General features: G+C 45.2%; 1 protein-coding gene and 1 long non-coding RNA gene across 9 annotated transcripts in view; one reads left to right on the plus strand and one right to left on the minus strand.

The window, feature by feature from the left end:
* The window catches only part of Tnr (tenascin R), a 421,034-nt gene that overhangs the window by 294,216 nt on the left and 107,763 nt on the right, over positions 1–19,055 (plus strand). The gene's annotated exons all lie outside the window — the stretch shown is intronic.
* On the minus strand, positions 1,692–18,827 carry LOC134481521 (uncharacterized). Its single transcript, XR_010057080.1, has 2 exons — positions 13,748–18,827; positions 1,692–11,418 (listed from the first exon to the last, which is right to left on the minus strand). It is a non-coding gene; the product is annotated as an uncharacterized LOC134481521 (long non-coding RNA).

A 19,055-nucleotide genomic window follows, 5' to 3' on the forward strand; every position in this document is an offset into this window, starting at 1 on the left:
TGACAATGTAGAGATGACAGGTAAGACCTGGCTGGGTGTGGCCAGAGCAATTCTTTTTGTTTTAGGTGCAACATAAGTCACTATGCTACATAATACATAGAAAGAAAGAGCCCATTAGTCTGTCTCTCCAACATTCAAAATGCTATGTCATTTTTCAGGCTGGGCTTGATTTCTCCTTCATCAATAAGAGCGACAGTCCTGCCAAGCTGGCAACAGATAGATCTACTTCCTGCCGAGATAGACTCCATGAAAGACTAAGAGAGCGAACTCCAGCCACTGCACAATGCTCAGCAGTTCCAGAGTCTACTCTTAGGCTGGGGTAGCCTATCTGGAAATGTCCTCTCCATCATAGGGCTGTGGTCACAAAGTCCCTCTTGGGAGAGGCATAACTAAGGCTCCCCTTTCTCGCAGTATGATAGAAGTCAGGTCTAGAGATTGAAGTCCTCTAGATTGCCCCTTTTACTTCCCATGGGATCTTGAGATGGCTTTCGAACTCTTTGGGCCTCAGTTTCTGGAAATGCAAAAGTAAATCAATGGTTGAGGATGGTCTAGATGGTTCCTCCTGCCTTAGAAATACCTAGCCTTTGAGAAGGTCAGATTCAGCAAAAAGATGCAAAGGCATATGAGGGAGAGAAGGGGGCAGAAAAGCCTCCAGAGTCCTGACTCCCGGCAGCTCACAGTTGAGAAATCATCAGAGATGTAGGCTAAAAGGAATGTTTTCTTTGTAGGGAGTGGGGGAAAGTAGAATATGAAATGAAATCCTCCTACTACCAAAATTATCATTTGTAATCCCAGTAATCCCAGTGGATGCCAACAGCTTCTTGTCCTAGGAGGCAAGTGGCCATGCTTTCAGATCCCCATGCAGCAGCTGATTCTTCAGGCATCCCTGATTGTTCATGGGTCCCCTGGACCTTCATGGCTCTGTCCATATGATGCACTTAGTCAGAGTCATGTATCCATAAAGAATGAACATCAGTCATTCACTCAACAAACAAAACAGGCTGAGTACCAATGTGTGCCAGTCTTGACAACGACAGAGGTTGTAGGTGGGTTTCACTTGTTAGGGCTTGATGTCCAGAAAGCCAAGCAAATAGGATGAACAAGCCACTCTGGAGTGCTCCATGCGAGAGACAACACAAGCTTCAGTAGGAGCTCAGAGCATGGACCTTAACCCGAAGTTGAAAGGTACCTTCTCCTGTAAGGTGGGTCTCTCTGGAAGAGGTGACAACTTAGGGGCTCTGCCTTAGTGGAGTCTAATGGTCTGTGTATGTCATTCCTAAATGATCAACTCACTGCTGTAGGGGACTCCGAGAAGCTGGCCCATCATGTCTTGGAGAAAAAGGTGAGTGTCTGACGGAGGAGAGACAGAGAAACAAAGGTTAAGAGGCCCTACCAAGGACCTAACTGAAACAGGTTCCAAATTACAAGGCTGGGCAATCACCATTTCTCTCTGGTGTCATGTGAGGCAGAAGGTCCCCTTGGCGGACTGAGGTTTGTCCTAGAGATGCCTGAGTGGGAAAGTAAAGGAGCTAAATTTCTCACCAGAATGATGTTAGTGAAAGGCTTAGGCTTGGGAGCCTGTTGAAGAGGGAAGAGACGCCGAGAGGAAGTTATGCGGGGAAAGAAATAGAGAGCTGGTGCCACAGGGAATTCTGTGGGTGGATGAGCAGGTACTCTGAAAGCAACTCGGGGCACTGTGAGTCTCTAGCTGAAGTTGGTAAGTGTAAAAAAAAAAAACTATGAGGCTTCTGGGGCTGCAAAGAAGGAAGCCAAGAGGAGAGAAGCCCTGGCAGGCAGATCTCAAGTACAAGGTAACCAGAACCCCATTGTCTCCTGTGACCAGGTGAAAGATCTCTTCACAAAGTCAGCCCAGTTCAGTAGGCACCCAATGTGCTAAGGGGCAGAGGGGAGAGCCCCCGATTTCTCTGACACATCAGGGAAGCCTCACTATGCCCTCACAGCCATGTTGTTATTCCCCACCATGCGTCTTTATCTTCCTAAATGTCTTTTCAGGGGTGTGTGGCCACCAAGAGAATCTGGTTTTCAGGGCTCATTTAATGCTGACCCAGCACAAAATGTAAATTTCTCCTAAATGGTCTACAGAGCCACCCAATATATTCAAGAATCTGACACTTGCAGAGGAAATAGAGAAAGAAGGGAAGGAAGAGGATGATATCCAAAGGAATTGTGTAGGACTAGCTTTTCATGAGATACCTCAAGTATGGTGGCGCCCTATAGGCATTTCTGTGGGTATAGATGCATGTGTGTGAGTGAATATGTGTCTGTGTGTATACATGTATGTGTATTTGTGTGTGTACATGTATGTGTATTTGTGCATATGCATGTATGGGCTCCTTTGTACACACCTATGAATGCCTGTTTGTATCTGTGTGAGAGGGGAAAGAGCAGCAAAGCTCTCTGAGCAGATACAGGTTTCTCTGGTTGGTTCAGTAGAGGTCTGCAAATGGAAGAGAGTCAAGCAATGTTTTCCAGTGTTTTCTATGACTCCATTGGGTCCTTACCATTGAAGTTAAAGGTTTAAAGCCTTTGTAGAACCTCCCATGATTTGCCATCACTTAAATACGCCAGCAAGTAAATAGGTCAGCAAGTAGCTACACCAGCAGGCTGATCACTGTGTCAAAGGTCAGGAACTTATTTAAAAAAATGATGCTCAGGCATCAAAACCAAGTCTTCCTTGGCCCCAGGAATGGCTGACATGTGTCCAAGCAGCCGTAGTGTTTCCTGAGCTGCCTAATGTTAGTACAGTGACAGTCCAGTCCTTTCTTGGTATAGAGGAAAGACTGATAGCTTAGGGCCACACTCTGCTTCTTTCCCATGCACCTCTGCCTGCCTAGGGATAGGAACGGCTCCAGGTCCATCCTGTGCTACAGGCTCATTGGGGACTTTCAGGGGCCACCAGCTGAACATGAGGAACCTTGAATGTAGAAGTATCTTACCTGCTTCCTACATGGAAGAACATGTGGTGCATCAGCTATCTCTTTGCTTTTGGGAGAAGAACAGTGGTCACTGGAGCTCTGTAGTAGCTTCTAAGTCACCTCTGCTAGGAGGAGGACATGGCTGAAAAGGACTGTGTGGGTTGCCAAGAGGGGTGTGGTTGGATCCTGGAGAATGCTTTCTTTTTTCCTAGTGGACACCAAGAAGTTGCAGGGCACACTAAGAATACTAAATACCTATTACAATGGGAAACATCTACTGAACCCTCAGCACATACAGCCTGTGTGTTAAGTGTTTCTCCTGGATCCTCTCATTAAATCCTCATAACAAGCTCACACGATAGGTACATAATTGGCTCCACATTACATGTGTTAGGAGGAAATTTGGTGACATGAGCTGAGGAATTTTCCTTTGAGTTCTGCACACCTCCCCAACTATGCAGAGACAAAAGCCTTTCTTGTACCAGAAACCATTCTTTGTCCACAAGTAGGAAGTTAAAAAATCAGAATGAATAACAAAAGGGAGGGGTATGAGAATAGTGAGAACAAAGGAGAAAGGAAGGGGAAGAGAGAGGGAGGGAACAAGGACGGGAAGGAGGGAGGGAGAGAACAATAAAACCCCAATGTGGGCAATAGGCTTGAAGTCTCTTGTTTTCGATTGCCAAAAGAATTTAGGCTTTTAAACTGGCTGTTTAATTGAGAAAATGTTTTCTCATTTCCAAAAAGATTGACTTGTTTATTAAGAGCTGCAAGTAGAGGAGAGAGTGGACGGCTTGCTGTGCAAGTGTAAAGACCTGGATTCAATCTCAAGCTGGTCCAGTAGCATAGGCTTCTAACCCCAGCACTCGAAGTTGACAAGAGAATTCCTGGGGCTCCCTGATCAGCCAGACTAGATGAATTGGCAATCCCCTGGTCCTTATCTAAAAAAAAAGATACATACTTCCTGAGGAATGACACCCAAGATTGATCTCTGACCTCTATAGGAGCATGCACACAGCACACACACACACACACACACACACACACACACACACACACACACACATCCATAAACAGAAAGGTGCATGATGCCAGGCCAACAGCAGCAGACTATATTTCTGTGGTCTGCACATATCTGTAAAAGTAAAATAGCATTAAAGGAAAAGACATGGAAGAGACTAAAGGTTTCTTTCCGTTACAGTTTGAATGTGAAGTAACTTCCCACAGACTCACATGTTAACACTTGGTTCCCAGGTAGTGGCACTAATTTGAAAGGTTCCAAAAACTCCAGGAGGCAAATCCCAGAGTGAGGAAGTAGTCCCAGAACGGAGCACTCTTTTGAAGGTTGGACCTGGTTCTCAGCCCCTCTCCTTTTGTCTACTTCCTGTCCACCATGAGATAAACAGCCTCCTCCTCTACATGCCTCTGCCACTGTGATAATTTACTTCATCACAAGCTCAGAAAAGGAGCCACGGGAGCATGAGCTGAACCATTGATGCTGTGGACCAAATTAAAACTGACTCCCTTAAATGCTTTCTATAAGATCACAGAGTCAATGCCACTAATCCACAACCATCAGAGAGGAAAGGGAAGTCTGTGAATGGTGCCCATCCTCCCCTCCTCAAGGGAAGCAAGGATAAAATAAGGAGGCAAGTGAGGAGATGGTGTACAGAGCCTCTGGGGAACGATCAGGAGGAGGAAGCCAGATTCATTGCTGGTCTCTGAAAGGAGCCAGAGCTCCCCCACCCCCACCCCTGTCCGGTCTCACACCCTCACCACCCATCCTCACCTGCGTTATCTCTCCTCCCTTGAGAAGAATCCAAGGTAAATGTGATGAAGATATCCCTACAAGGAGTCCTGGCTTGGGGTTAATGTCTTAGGAGACACTTGAGAGGGCTCTGTGCTTCTACAGTACACACACACACACACACACACACACACACACACATGCACACACACATACATACAAACACACATACACACAGATACACTACACACACAAACACACACATATACACATACACGCATGCACACACAGGTATTGCATGCATACAGAGGCACTGCACACATACACATACACACAGACAACAAACACACAGGAACTGCATGCACACACACACATATGCACATATACATACACACAAATACACACAGAGATGTACTGCGCGCGCACACACACACACACACACACACACATACATGCACATGTACCACATGATATCATGATTTATGAATATCCTAGGGACTCCCATTCTGCTTGCCTTGAAGATGAAGGGCCCCACAGGCTGTGGTGTGTGTGAGTGCACGCTGTGGAGGCCAGAGGCTATTGTGTATTCTCCTCCATCTCTCCCTTCTTACCATTTGAGACAAAGTCTCACACTGAACCTGGAGTTCAGCTAGAATGGCTGGCTAGTGAGCCCCCATGATTCTTCTGTCTCCACCTCCCAACCCTAGAATTACCAACACATATCACCACACTAGGCCCTCTACATAGGTTCTGGGGATCAGAACCCAGGTCCATAGGCTGGCACAGCAAACACCCTAACCACTAAGCCATCTCCCGGACTTGGTAGTCTATTTTGATGTTTGCCATTTCTCCTCTTTCCCCAGTTTACCATGACTGCCAGTTTCCTTGTTCTAGGTGCCAAAAGGAGAAACGTATCCTTTGCCTTATTTTTAATTATTGAACAAATAATTCAGATCTATTGCAAGTTAGAATAAAGAAAAGGAGAAACTAAAATTCAGAGAGAGTCACTACTAATAATTGGCATGTATATATATGTATATATACACAGCCATACACACACACAAAGGATGTATGTATTTCTAGTGATACCCTTTTGAGTTGGTTTGAAAATCAGATAGGAAGGACATGGATTAGATCCAGGATAGGTGTAAATTAGATAATCCACAAACAGCTACAAGGTATCCCTTACTTCAGGAGTTTCTATATAGTTTTTGGAAACTAAACAGTCATTTTTGTAGAGGGGACAGTGTACCTCAAGCAATAAAGTGGCAGGCCCTACACATAGCTCCCCGGGGGCTGGCATCATGTCAAATGCCATTTTCCTTCTGCTGTCCACAGAATGGATATAATCCATTTTGAAATGTTTACGGTGCCTTCTTGCAGAGTATTCTGAGTTCGAAACTCTTCTCAGTATCAGGTAGCCTTTTATTGAAAAGCAAGGCAGAGTTGGGGGCAGATTGACCCACAAGGGAAACCTAGGACTGTTTGGTCCTAGAAAGTTTGGAATCAGTCTCCAAACCAGGCTTAGAGAGTGGTGTGAAACAATCTAAAAAGCCAGACACACAGGAACCATGTGCTTCACATAATGGTTCAAATGAAATTATATAGTCCAGAACATTTCAAAAGCAAAAGCTTATTTCAAACAGGGGCACATCCAGGCTACCAATGTACACTGTGAAAACTCAATAAAAGAGAGCATCTAATGAAAACAGATAAAACGTACAGCTACAATCACAGGTCATGCATGAATTATTAACCCCGGGGAGTTTTCTATCAGTTCTTGGAACTGTGGATCGCATCTCCACTATATAATTTGGGAGATATTGGTTCTCCATTTCATAAGAGAGTGCTCGAAGCAGGAAATGTAGTTATTTCTTCTTTAAATATACACTGTAATTACCAGCCGCTGACGACTAAATGTTATTATCCATCTGTTGGCTGCTGGGAACCTGCAGCGAGTAAACCTGAGTAGGGCCAGACCATCACATGCAGCATGCGTGGCTGTGGCCTGCATATGCCTGTGAAGTGTTAGGAATTTATTGTTGACAATTCAGAGAGAGAGAGAGAGAGAGAGAGAGAGAGAGAGAGAGAGAGAGAGAGAGAGGAGACCAAATTTACTCATTGCTCAGACTCTTTTGGTAGATTTGTACCACAGTTGTGATGGAAACTAAACTCTTCCTTTGCTGTTTAGTACCTTAAATGATCGGATCCAGCTGTTCCTTCAACTGGGACACATGTGTCCTTTTACTATACTAACAGTGCATCAATTAGCCTGTTCTCCCAGAGTCTTCAAAAGGATCCAACACAGCGCCTTTACAAATGATTTCTCCTCTCTCTGAGCTATATCACTTCCTCTCTGTGTAAGTTTGTCATTTTTCAGATCCAGGTTTAATCATCACCTAGGCGAGACTTCCCCTGAACATGTCTTCTTTAGTAGTTTCTGCCTGCCTCACAATCATCACAGCATCCTCTTAGTCTCCCCCAGGGCACTGATTACTGTGGAGAGTGATGTGCAGTTGTACATCTGCATGCTAGGCTGCTGTGTCTCCCATGGGGCAGGATGATACAGGCTGTCTGCTTTACTTACCATGGGAATCCTAGCAGTGAAAACGCCGATCCCTGCCCTCTACTGGTTGAATGCATGGATGATTCGTGTTTTCTGTCATTTCCTGGCTGTGGTTTGAGGAGGACAGGTTTGAATCAGGTCTCTGCAGAGATGAAACTCAGGAAATTTTGCTCAGAGACCACAAGGTAAGGGCTTAATGGGAAGCCAGTCGCGTTTGTTTTACTCCCATGGTACCTGTTTGTGCACCTCTTACCCATTCCTCTCAGCAGACTCAAACCTAAAAATCCTATTAAATCTTACATCTTCCTTACAAAAATCTTAGGCTGCTGGGGCAAAAACTCAAGCACCTCCTTCAAGACCTGCCTTACTTAGAGGGACTCTTCCTTCTTCCAACCAGCCAGATCTGTAGCTCTCTGTCTCTACCATGGGCTTTAATTTTGATGTTGGTTTAGACTATCCGACCAGGTTGGAAGTGCTCTGAAATCTCTAAGTCTGGTGTAACACAGCTCTCGACTGGAATTTCTTCATTCTGAGAGAAGTAGATTTAGTGGACACATACCCTCCAGTGCATGGTGCTGAAGGTTGGACTTTCCCATTGGTTTATGACTCTGTGAACACTGCACCTCAAACTCACCATATCTAGAGATACAAATCTACTTATTGCAGCCCTCTGCAGAGACCCTCTGCTGAAGAAGGTCAACTCCTAAACAGAGCACTTGTAGGATCAGCAACATTTCCCGAAGGATTTGAACCCATAGAGAAAATGGCATCTCAAATCAAAGAGCGATCAATCCCAGAATGCACCTTTCTCCATTCATCTCCCCTCTACCCCTTCACTACTTCATTATCATGTTTTTATGAATCCCCCTTCTTCTAGATGGCATCTTTTCTCCCCCTTTTCTGAGACTAAAAACCATCCTCCTTAGCTCTAATAAGGAAATGTCATCATGGAGGGGAGTTGAAGGACATACTAGAAGTTCCAAGCTCTTAACTACACACACACACACACATACACACACACACACACACACACACACACACACACACACACACACACACACACCCCAGACCTTGCCTTTGAATTTCTCCACAATACTACCACAAAGCTTAATACACAGTTGATGTCCAAGACATTTTCAAACCATTAACAAAAGAACCTGGTGGATCTGGAACCCTGGATCTGCATTAAATGTGGCAAGCACTTGACAGTGTAAAACCATGTATTCGTGCCCCTGGTCTTTCTGCTGTGCAAGACAACAATATTGTTCTCTAAAACTCTCTGGGTAGAGACATCCAGAGTCAGGAGATGCATAGCTCAAATTAAAATAGGATGGCAGTAAAGTGACAGACAAATGTGTAGCTGTAAATGCTGAAGGGACTTTACTTAATCAAGCAAAAGGGCATAGCTTTCCTATTGCCACATAATGCAAAAGCATTTTATTACTCTGGCAATTGCCACATACACACACACACACAGAAAGTCAAATGACTTTATGGGGGCGTCTTCTAAATTACCTTTATTAATGCATGTAATATTATCGAAAAATTATACTACAGAGTAAATGTTCCATTGAGCTACAAGTTGCCTGCAGGAATGTGTTGTAAATATACATGGGTGACTATGTTACTATCTTTGCAAGCCACTTTACACTTAGGACAGCCTTCTAAAACCAACCTAGCACTGAACACCCACAAGGATGTGGGGATTTCAGGAGGAATATCCACCACAGGTAAGTCTGCAATGCCTGGACACAGATGAGTTTTCTTTAAGCATGATGACTTATTTGGGAACTGCTTCCGGACATTTTTGCCGACTCCTTGGATCTTTCTGATATGTTGGCATTTGCTTTTAGAAACCTCTTCTGGCTGATTTGAATAAATACGATCTGGGGCAGTTGACAGGACATTTCATATTTATTGCAATTTAATGCTTGAAAACAGAATGACTAATGGCTGAAGCCTGCCAAGGTGAGGTGGGTGAAAGCTTTCCCCTCTTCTGTTTCTGCCTCCGTGGGGGGGGGGGGGGATGGGTTTTGTTGTGATTTACAAGGTTTCATGCATACTTCTTCTTATCCCTGAGTCAACCCTCAAAGCTTGCTCTCACTCTCAGTGTCCAATGAGCCACTGAACGTAACTTTAGAGACTTGGGTCCCCAGAGCAGGTGTTTAAACTCACCTCTCTTCTGCTCCATCTCCAGATACCTCCTCAGGTGGGACCCCAGGGCTCTGTCTTCTAACTCACTTTCCTCTGGTTTTTGCCTAAGCCTCCAACCACTCTATGTCAAACTAATGGGAGTCATCTTGTCTTAATTTATGAGGCTATTTTACATGTCCTGCTGGCTTTCCTTCACAATGATGCTTACAGATTGTTTGAAAAAGGAATCAGGAAAACGGGGTGGGGGGCGCGCACAGCAATATGTAAAAGAAGAGCCCAGTGAAGCAAACCCAGACTGACTATGCTGCCTACCTGCACCCTTCCAAGAACCCCACACACCCCAACTCAGATGATAAGCACACCGCCGCTGTGCAGTGAAGCCACAGCCTGGAAAACCCACTGACAGATGCTGCTCTGCCCCTCGTCCCCAGTGCAGCTAGATTCTGCCTTGGAAGACTTCCAAATGCAAAATGTGCCATGCTGCTACTTCACTCCACGGTTCTGTTTAGTAATTCACACTCCACTTCTTTACTTGCTGAATCCCCACTGCCTCCAGTTTAGGAACTTTTTTAAAGCCTTACCTTGTTCTTGTTGTTGGTGGTGGTTTTTTGTTTTGTTTTGTCTCAGCAATGTGATATAGTACTATAGGAGGAGAGAGAGTAAGTTCTTCAGAAAGGGAGAACAGAGCATGGCTGTAGCCAGGCAATCTTAGGACAAGACTGCTGCAGTGTTTTCCCTAAGCAGCCAAGGAAAGCTGGAGGCTCCCTCTACTACCGACCACTCCAGTAGACCTGAATTCCCACAGTCTTTAAATTGATAGCATTTTTAAACTACAAACAAAGTGTACAAATACCCACTGTGTGTGTGTGTGTGTGTGTGTGTGTGTAGTGTGTGTGTGTAGTGTGTGTGTGTGTGAAAGACCCCCGAAGGGAGCCCCCCACTCAAGTCTCGGGAAAGACGCGCACCCAGTAGGACACAGACACCGACCTGCTGTAATCACACGAGGAAGATTTATTGTAAGCGAGATGAAACGAGAGCTCAGGCCAGCATGCTGGGGTCGAGACTCATACGCCACACAGGGAGTAGAGGAGTTCGACCCCGACCTGAATTTTCACAGAGCTTATAAAGGAAAAAACCACAAACCAGGGGGGATCAGGAGGGAGGGAGGAGGGAAATTCCAAAACCATAGACTGCCCATACAGTTAGGTCATATGCTAGTCATGTGTAACACTAGGCAACACACCCAGGACTTTGTGACATTGTGATTAGGGGTAGTGACATTTTACAGGGCCATTGGACCATTGTGGCCGGAGGCTATGGGTCATTGTGGCTGTTCCAGGAAACTTTTCATGCAAGAATGTTCCGGGAACCATTGTACAGCAAGGGAGGGGTGAAAAGTTCATGTTCTCACAGACCCTACTTCTTCTTTTTGGGTAGCTAGGCGGCTTATTATTAATTTTTAATCCTTCATTCCCCACTTCTTCTTTTTTTGTTAATAGTTCTAATCCTAGAACTTCATGGAGAACTCAGCTTCATCTAGCATAACAGCTTGGTATTGTAGTCTTAACATGAGGATTCTAACCTGGACACTATCCAAGCCTATCCACCAAGGTCATGACTAGCTTTTAGAACTTCTAAGCTTATGCGGACTGTGATCCCTGAGGCACAGTCCCAAGAAGTGTTAAGAGTACTAACATATGCAATGTTACATCATTTGTAATGGAAATCAAGCCTATCCCACACCTATCTTGATAGAACCCAGGACAAACATGACTGAGTTTCCCTCTAGGTCCCAGCTCTCAGCCCCAACAGCTAGTACACGGCTGGTGAGGGCTGAGAATTGACAGCTGTCAGGGTGGTCAGCAGCACCAGGTACGGTCCTTTCCAGCGAGGCTCGAGTGTCTGGACTCAGTGTAGCTGCAACCTGGAACTGATGGGATGTCTCAGGGGTCTCCGGGGCATAGGCTGCTGTCAGCTGTGAGCAGATTTCTTTCTGTATCACCTGTAGGTCTTTTAGCCTGGCACACAAATCATTATTACTATGGCACTATGACATGTTGGTTCAGTAACATCATCTAATACAGTCAGGGGGGCTGAGGCCCCATATAAGATCTCAAAGGGGGTAAGGCTGAATCTGGAAGGGGTATTTCTTGCTCTGAAGAGAGCAAGAGGGAAGGAGTGTCACCCAGTCTGTGCCAGTCTCCATGGTTAATTTGGTCAGGGTCTCTTTTACAGTTCTATTTATTTACCCTACCTGTCCTGAACTTTGAGGTCTGTAAATACAATGTAATTTCCAATCGACCTCTAAATACTTGGCCACACCCTGGCTTACCTTGGCAACGAAAGTAGGGCCGTTGTCTGACCAGATTACCTTGGGCATTCCAAATCGGAGGAAGATTTTTTCCAGTATCTTCTTGATGATTGCAGAGGCCGTCTCTTGTTTGGTGAGGAAAGCTTCTATCTATTCCTGAAAAAGTATCTACAAGCACTAGGAGATACTTGTGATTATATTTTTCTGGTTTTATCTCAGTGAAGTTCACTTCGACTTTTCACCAAACTCTCTAGGTCTCTTTGCCCTGTTTGCTTGCTAAGCATTCACTTATTGACATACCTTATACTTTCTACTGCCTCTCTGGCTAAAATCTTAAAGTCTATTACATACACTTAACTACTTGGACAAACTTTTTATCTCCTAATTGAGTCCATTTCTGTATTTGGCAAAGTGAGTCTTTTCTTTATTCTCTGGGGAGTATAGCTTTCCCCTCAAGTGTGCCATTGTCCTTTATCTTTTAAGCAATTTGGGCCTTTTCTAAGTGAGGCCATCCCTTAGTCCAATCCTAGTTCTCAGTGGCTGTCTCTTGCAGGCCTGTAACCAGGATGGGCTCCTGCATAACCATTTTTCGAGCCACTTGATCTGCTTCGTTATTGCCCCATGTCACTGAATCTCTTCCCTCCTGATATCCTGAGCAATGAATAGTACTCACAGTTGTTGGCTTCATCAGGGCATCCAAGAGATGGCAAAGGCATCTGCGGCACTGATGTACTGGGGGGTTGAGGTTCAGCCATCCTAGATGACATTGTGTTGTCCACCATGGCAGCACCCACTTATCTCTGACCTTCATGAAGAGAACTGTTCCCGTCTGTGGACAAGGTAGCCTCGGCTTTCAGCAGGGGTCAATCAGCCAGTCGCAGAGGTCTTTCCTCCATCCATGGGCTTCTGCCAGTGCTTGACACTCGTGCTGTGGTGGCTCCAGGTCGGATTGGGCAGCAAGGTGACCAGATTGTCCCCAACAGGTGGAGAATCTAGTCCATGGCAGCTGACCAGTGGTCCCATCTTTTGGGACACTCTATTCAAAGGCAAACATCAGCCAGTCTATCACAGTTTAAGTCCTGGATTGGGTGATAATTGTTAGTGCCCGGCTGGCAGGAGTGATATGTTCCAAGTAGAACAGCGCTAAGCCATTCATCTCCCAGCATCAGGTACTGGTGCACTGAGACAGGTCTTAAGCTCCGCATACACAGTCTGTAGATATGCATACACATGGCCTCACCCAGCCATTTCAGCCCACGCAAGCCATTTTGGGGAGCAATTTTCTCATGAGCAAGGGATGGGGGCAGTCAGGGATGACTATGAACTAGTGGGTTACCCGGCCCACGCCAAGGTCCACTGTTCTTCGGGCAGTCCATAAGTATTGTTTGTTGCCAGTAGGCCCCTGTACCCAAGGTCTTTGGATATTGGCCCACTGGAGGGGGGCATAGGAGCACAGAGCATTGGGTCCCTGTATCCACACTTCCCTTCTATCTCTGTACATAGCCAGCACTCTAGGACCAAGAAGCTCTCCAGTGGCCCCTCTTGTTCTTTCTTGGGCAGTCCCTGACCCAGTGTCCTTTTTTTTTCGTATTAGGCACACTGATCTTTAGCCAGGAATTCTCTTCTGTTGCCAGGTACTATCTTTCTAAGTTCCCTAACTACTGTGGCCAGTATATGTTCCTCTCTTGTCTTTTATCTCTCTTTAGCTCTCTAGCTTCCTCTTCTTTTAGTCTCTTTTCTTCCCTAGCTTCCTGCTCTTTTTACCTTCTTTTTTTCTTTCTTTCTTTTCAGTCTCTCTGCATCTTCTTCTACAGCTATTAGGTGCTGTCCACTTTTCTGCACAGACCCTGAACCACGCATCAACTTATTTTCTCTGCAACTTACAATAACTCTCTCAGTGACTTAGCTTAACCCTTCAAGTTTCTGTAACTTTCTCTTTATATCTTTTCTTTATCTTAGCCAGATTGGTGGGGCATTTTCCAGCCCCTAGGAGACCCACCCTTGGAGCCTGGGGGCAGACCTGGAGCACTCCCTACCTTCAGGGGTATGAAGAGAGCAGGCAGAAGTGAGGGCCTTCTATGCGTGTTGGAACCCTTTTTTTTTTTCTGGCCTCTAGTAGGATTCCGTCTTTCCTCGGTGGTAAAGAAGACCTGTAACAGTTACTAACAAGCATATCAAATGGGATGGTGAGAAAACAAGAGAATCTTGAGAATAGAGTCTACCGAAGAGGGCAAACAGCATTTAGTCACACAGTTAAACCAGGAGGCCTTTCTTGGAACGAAAAGGCCATTGTACAAATAAGCACAAGCTTTGTCTATGAAACGGAAAGGTGAGCAGAGAGGCAGCCAATCTGTTATCGACTATCTCTCTAGAGTTAGGTTTTCCCTCAAGGAGCATCTCTCTTCAGTGTGAGCTCCGTAGCTTTGTCTCTCAAGAGAACTTGCCTCCAAATGACACTAGGCTTTTAGTAACAATTAATAACAAAAGGATGGAGAGATGGTTAGAACCTGGGTGCTAGATGCCAGGGGGCTGATAAAAGAATTATAACCAGTTCACCTGGTGCTATCAGGACCTCAGTAGTAGCCCTTTACCAAACTGTCTCACTGGGTTTAAAGGGGCCAAGGAAAAGAAAACATTAATCCTGACCTTGGCCACCTCCAAGTAATTTAGTGCTGGAGACTGACTCCTCCCTTGGAATAAAGACAGCAGATAAGGCAGGCTTCCTTAAAGAACTTCTCTAAATGAGTGCTCTCCTACTGTGAGCAAATGTCAGAAATTCCTTTCCTATTCTTGTTTTCCTTATAGCCCCACCTAGCTCTCAGCCTTTTTAGATTATTCTTCCTGTAGCATTTCTAACACAGCCTGTCCCTTTTTTATAGCCTATTAACAGTATTTCTGATCTTTTAGGCAGCTACGCACTAAGTGTCATACCGGCTGAAACTCCGCCTTTAAGATTCTTTACTCCCAAGGAAAATTTAAATCTTTCCCAGTTCATCACAGCTGGCTTCGAGCACAAGCACAGATAAAACACTATGTTTTTGTTTTGTTTTTCTTTCCTTTTTTAGAGCTGGGGACCGAACCCAGGGCTTTGCGCTTGCTAGGCAAGAGCTCTACCACTGAGCTAAATCCCCAACCCCCAAAACACTATGTTTTAAAAATTAACTTTGGCTATCAACCAACATACCGCCACTAGAGCGGGGTCCACAAAATTAAGTTCCTTACTCACTAAGCATTAAGGGGACCAAGTAAAACTCTTCAACGAACAAAGCAAACAGTTTCATGATTTCAAACACAGTCGTCGGTCCAAGATTTTAAACACGGTTGTCAGTCCAAATTCAAACACGAAACAAAAGTCAAAAAGACACGGGACAATACCACAGAAAACAATCCAGACAAACAAGACCAAGACAAAGCATCCTATAACCAATTTCCACAGATGCCTGGTACCTTCAGTACCTGGCCCAAACTGCAGCTTAACCTTAGCTGCTTCTGGGATACCAAACACAGAAACAGAATACAGACAACAAACACTAACACATCTAAGCACACTTGTCCGTGCCTATACTTAAATAGGCAGCCGAACATGACCTCCAAAGTCACAGTCAGATCTTTTTGACTGTCCGTTGCCGGGTCCTCCCGACAAAATTCGGCTCGTGGAACGTTTCTCACGCGTCCCAGAGCCTGCGCGATTGGGGCGTCCCCCGGTGCGCTTTCTAAAAAGGAAAAAAAAAGAAAGAAAAAGACTATTCGGAGTAGGAATCCTTCATCTACTCACAGGCGCCATTTCGGGGTGGGGAACCTTCTTCCACCCGTGCACAGGGCAGGAAACCTTCTTCTGCCCAGACAGTGCACTAAGACTCTCGTGCACAGGGCAGGAATCCTTCATCTGCCCAGACAGTGCACTAAGACCTTAAACCGGTACCGAAAAACACAGACTACAGGACTTAATTCACACACACTCACACACACGAGCACAAACAAAAGAGAAAAAAGAAAACAAAACCGACGTCGACTTCGTGTCGACCAGAGGCACTGAAACTGATCGGCAGGTCGCAGACCTTGCCTAACAAACCGGTCGTCAAGGAGTAAAGTCTCCTCTGGACCTATCAGATGGGGTTCACCAGGCGTCCCTGGTCCCCCCTTGTGTCCTCCTGGGACGTCTCCCAGGGCGAACGGACGGTGGGTACCTGAACACGTCTATCCCTATCCACCCCGCTCTCCTTCCTGGAGCGCGGTCTCACTGAGCGTCCGCAAAACCGAAACAGCGATCACACCAGATTCCCAGACAGAACATAGACACAGACCCAGACACAGCGCTGAGATAAAACAGAGAATCTTACCTCCAAGTGGGTCTAGGACCCCTGGGTGGTCGCGCAGATCCCAGACGAGCCCCCAAATGAAAGACCCCCGAAGGGAGCCCCCCACTCAAGTCTCGGGAAAGACGCGCACCCAGTAGGACACAGACACCGACCTGCTGTAATCACACGAGGAAGATTTATTGTAAGCGAGATGAAACGAGAGCTCAGGCCAGCATGCTGGGGTCGAGACTCATACGCCACACAGGGAGTAGAGGAGTTCGACCCCGACCTGAATTTTCACAGAGCTTATAAAGGAAAAAACCACAAACCAGGGGGGATCAGGAGGGAGGGAGGAGGGAAATTCCAAAACCATAGACTGCCCATACAGTTAGGTCATATGCTAGTCATGTGTAACACTAGGCAACACACCCAGGACTTTGTGACATTGTGATTAGGGGTAGTGACATTTTACAGGGCCATTGGACCATTGTGGCCGGAGGCTATGGGTCATTGTGGCTGTTCCAGGAAACTTTTCATGCAAGAATGTTCCGGGAACCATTGTACAGCAAGGGAGGGGTGAAAAGTTCATGTTCTCACAGACCCTACTTCTTCTTTTTGGGTAGCTAGGCGGCTTATTATTAATTTTTAATCCTTCATGTGTAGTGTGTGTGTGTGTGTGTGTGTGTGTGTGTGTGTGTGTGTGTGTGTGTGTGTCAATTGAGTAAACCTAATAAGATAGGCCTGAGAACTAACCACCAGTCTTGGTAATGTAAAAGTCGTAAGTGACTCCAGAGCAGGATTAAATAGATGATAGACTGCTGAGAGAATTCACATTCACTCAAAGCTGAGGTGACCTAGATTAGTTCATAAGCAGTTCAACATAAAAATGAGGTTACATTTTTCCAGAAAATGTGAAGATAAGTAACCCTAATGTCAAGTCATTTCTCAGAGCCTCAGTTCACTAACTTACCACCCTGTGTTGATACCAGTCATGTTCGGGGCACAATTCTAATTGCTGGAGACACAGAAATAACACAAAGATGAATAAATTACATGTGATTTACTCCTTTGCAGGCTAGGGCTCAACTGGTAGGGTGCTAGTCTTAGTTTGCATAAAGGCCTAGGTTTGATCTCTAGCTCCATATAAACCAGGCATTGTAGCATATGGTGCCTGTGGTTCTAATGCTCTGATTGATGGTTAAGCAAGAGAGATGATAAACTCAAGATTAGCCTTGGCCACATAGCAATTTCAAATCAGTGTGGGCTACAAGAAAGCCTGACTCTGGATAGATAGATAGAAAGAAAGAAAGAAAGAAAGAAAGAAAGAAAGAAAGAAAGAAAGAAAGAAAGAAAGAAAGAAAGATAGATAGATAGATGAATAGAGAGAGGAACCCATTGTTTACTTGACAGGATTTGGATCATGCAGAGGGCATGATGATATCTGTAGGAGAGATCCAGAGATACTTAACCCCAGGATAAAAACCCCCACACTGAACGTGAACACCATTTAACTGCCCCAAACTCTTGCCATCGTAGCTCTTGGTCTCATGCCTTCCTTGCCTCACACTGTGAGCCAAAGGAAGTCCTTTGTTAAGTTGCTTTTGTCAGGCAATGTGTCATAGCAATAAGCACTAACAGAACACACACAGTCACCTTCATCCTGAGATGAGTTCTTTGAGAAATAAGACTAACCACAAGAGGGATTCTGCAACTTCCACTAACTCATGAACCGGTTAGCTTTCTTTCATAGCCACATCCTCTCTCTTCCCACCAGAGACTTGGCTTTGCTTGGAAAGCAGACCTTTTACTTGAATACTAGGTCCATTCTCCCTTGCCTACTCAGGACCTCAATCTAGCGAATATTGTACATTTATTTTCCTCTACTCTAAAATCATTCATGACTTACAGATTGCCAAGCCCAGTGATCAGTTAGTTCTCAGAGGCCCATCCTATTGGATCTGTTTACAGCTCTTAATGCAAATAGACTCCCCATCCTCTTCCTATTGTCATTTACTTGACATTGGAATCTACTCTCTGGATTCTCCTCTCACCTCAGCAGGTGCCTCTTCTCACTCTTCTTTACTAGGTCCTCCTTACCCATCAATTCCCTAAGTGTTGGTATGTGAAAGAAGGTGCCCTTCACATTCCAAAGCAAGAGAAATAAGCGTAAAGCAATGTGCTAACTGTTGGGGAAATGACAGAAAACTTACATTTTATAGTTCAGGAGAGGATGCCAGGAAGCAGCCACAATGTGAGAGGAATGGAGTTTGATGTTGGTCAAGTCGCCTCCATGGTACTGCAGATGGTGGCTGGGAGGCACATGGGAATGGATGTAAGATTCACTGGAAGCAGGAGATAATCCATTACTTGGTCCAAGAAAAGAGCCAGACTCTCCAGGATCCTTGTCAACCCACATGTTGCCATCATAAAAGATGGGGCTTATCTGCAACCTTTGCTTCTAGAAGGTACTCTGCCTTATACCTGTTGTCTAAAAATGGATGTGCTTTATCCTCTAAGCTCCCTGAACCTTCCATGGGAAACCAACGTGTTGATAGATTTTGAATAAGTAATCTGGGTACATCCTGAGTGCTTCACATGCGGGTTCTCTGGGACTACACACTGAAACACTTAGAAAGAAAATTTAACAGAAGACAGATGGCAAATGCCACGGGGTCTCACACAACCAAAAAAAAAAAAAAGAAAAGAAAAGAAAAGAAAGCAATCCAATGCTCCTAGAGCAGTCAGAGAAGTGGTCACTTCCTTCTGCCCTTTTAATGGCTTCCTGATGGAGCAGCTAAGGTCTTGGTGATCCAACAGATGAGCTTGAGGTTTATAGATTGGATTGCCCCACATTTCTTCATTCTGAATATTCTTTGAGCTTATTACATTGGCTCAGAACGAACACTCTAAATTTAGACCCAAACTCTTCTGTGTTTCCAAGGGAACTGTAAATTACTTTGTGAATGTACATACAACACAGCCAGCAAAATCTGTTTGATGAAGCCTTCCCTCACACTCGGTGTCAAAGGCATCTCATAAATTGTTG

This window comes from Rattus norvegicus, chromosome 13, assembly GCF_036323735.1.
Source record: "Rattus norvegicus strain BN/NHsdMcwi chromosome 13, GRCr8, whole genome shotgun sequence".
Classification (NCBI taxonomy): Eukaryota; Metazoa; Chordata; class Mammalia; order Rodentia; family Muridae; genus Rattus; species Rattus norvegicus.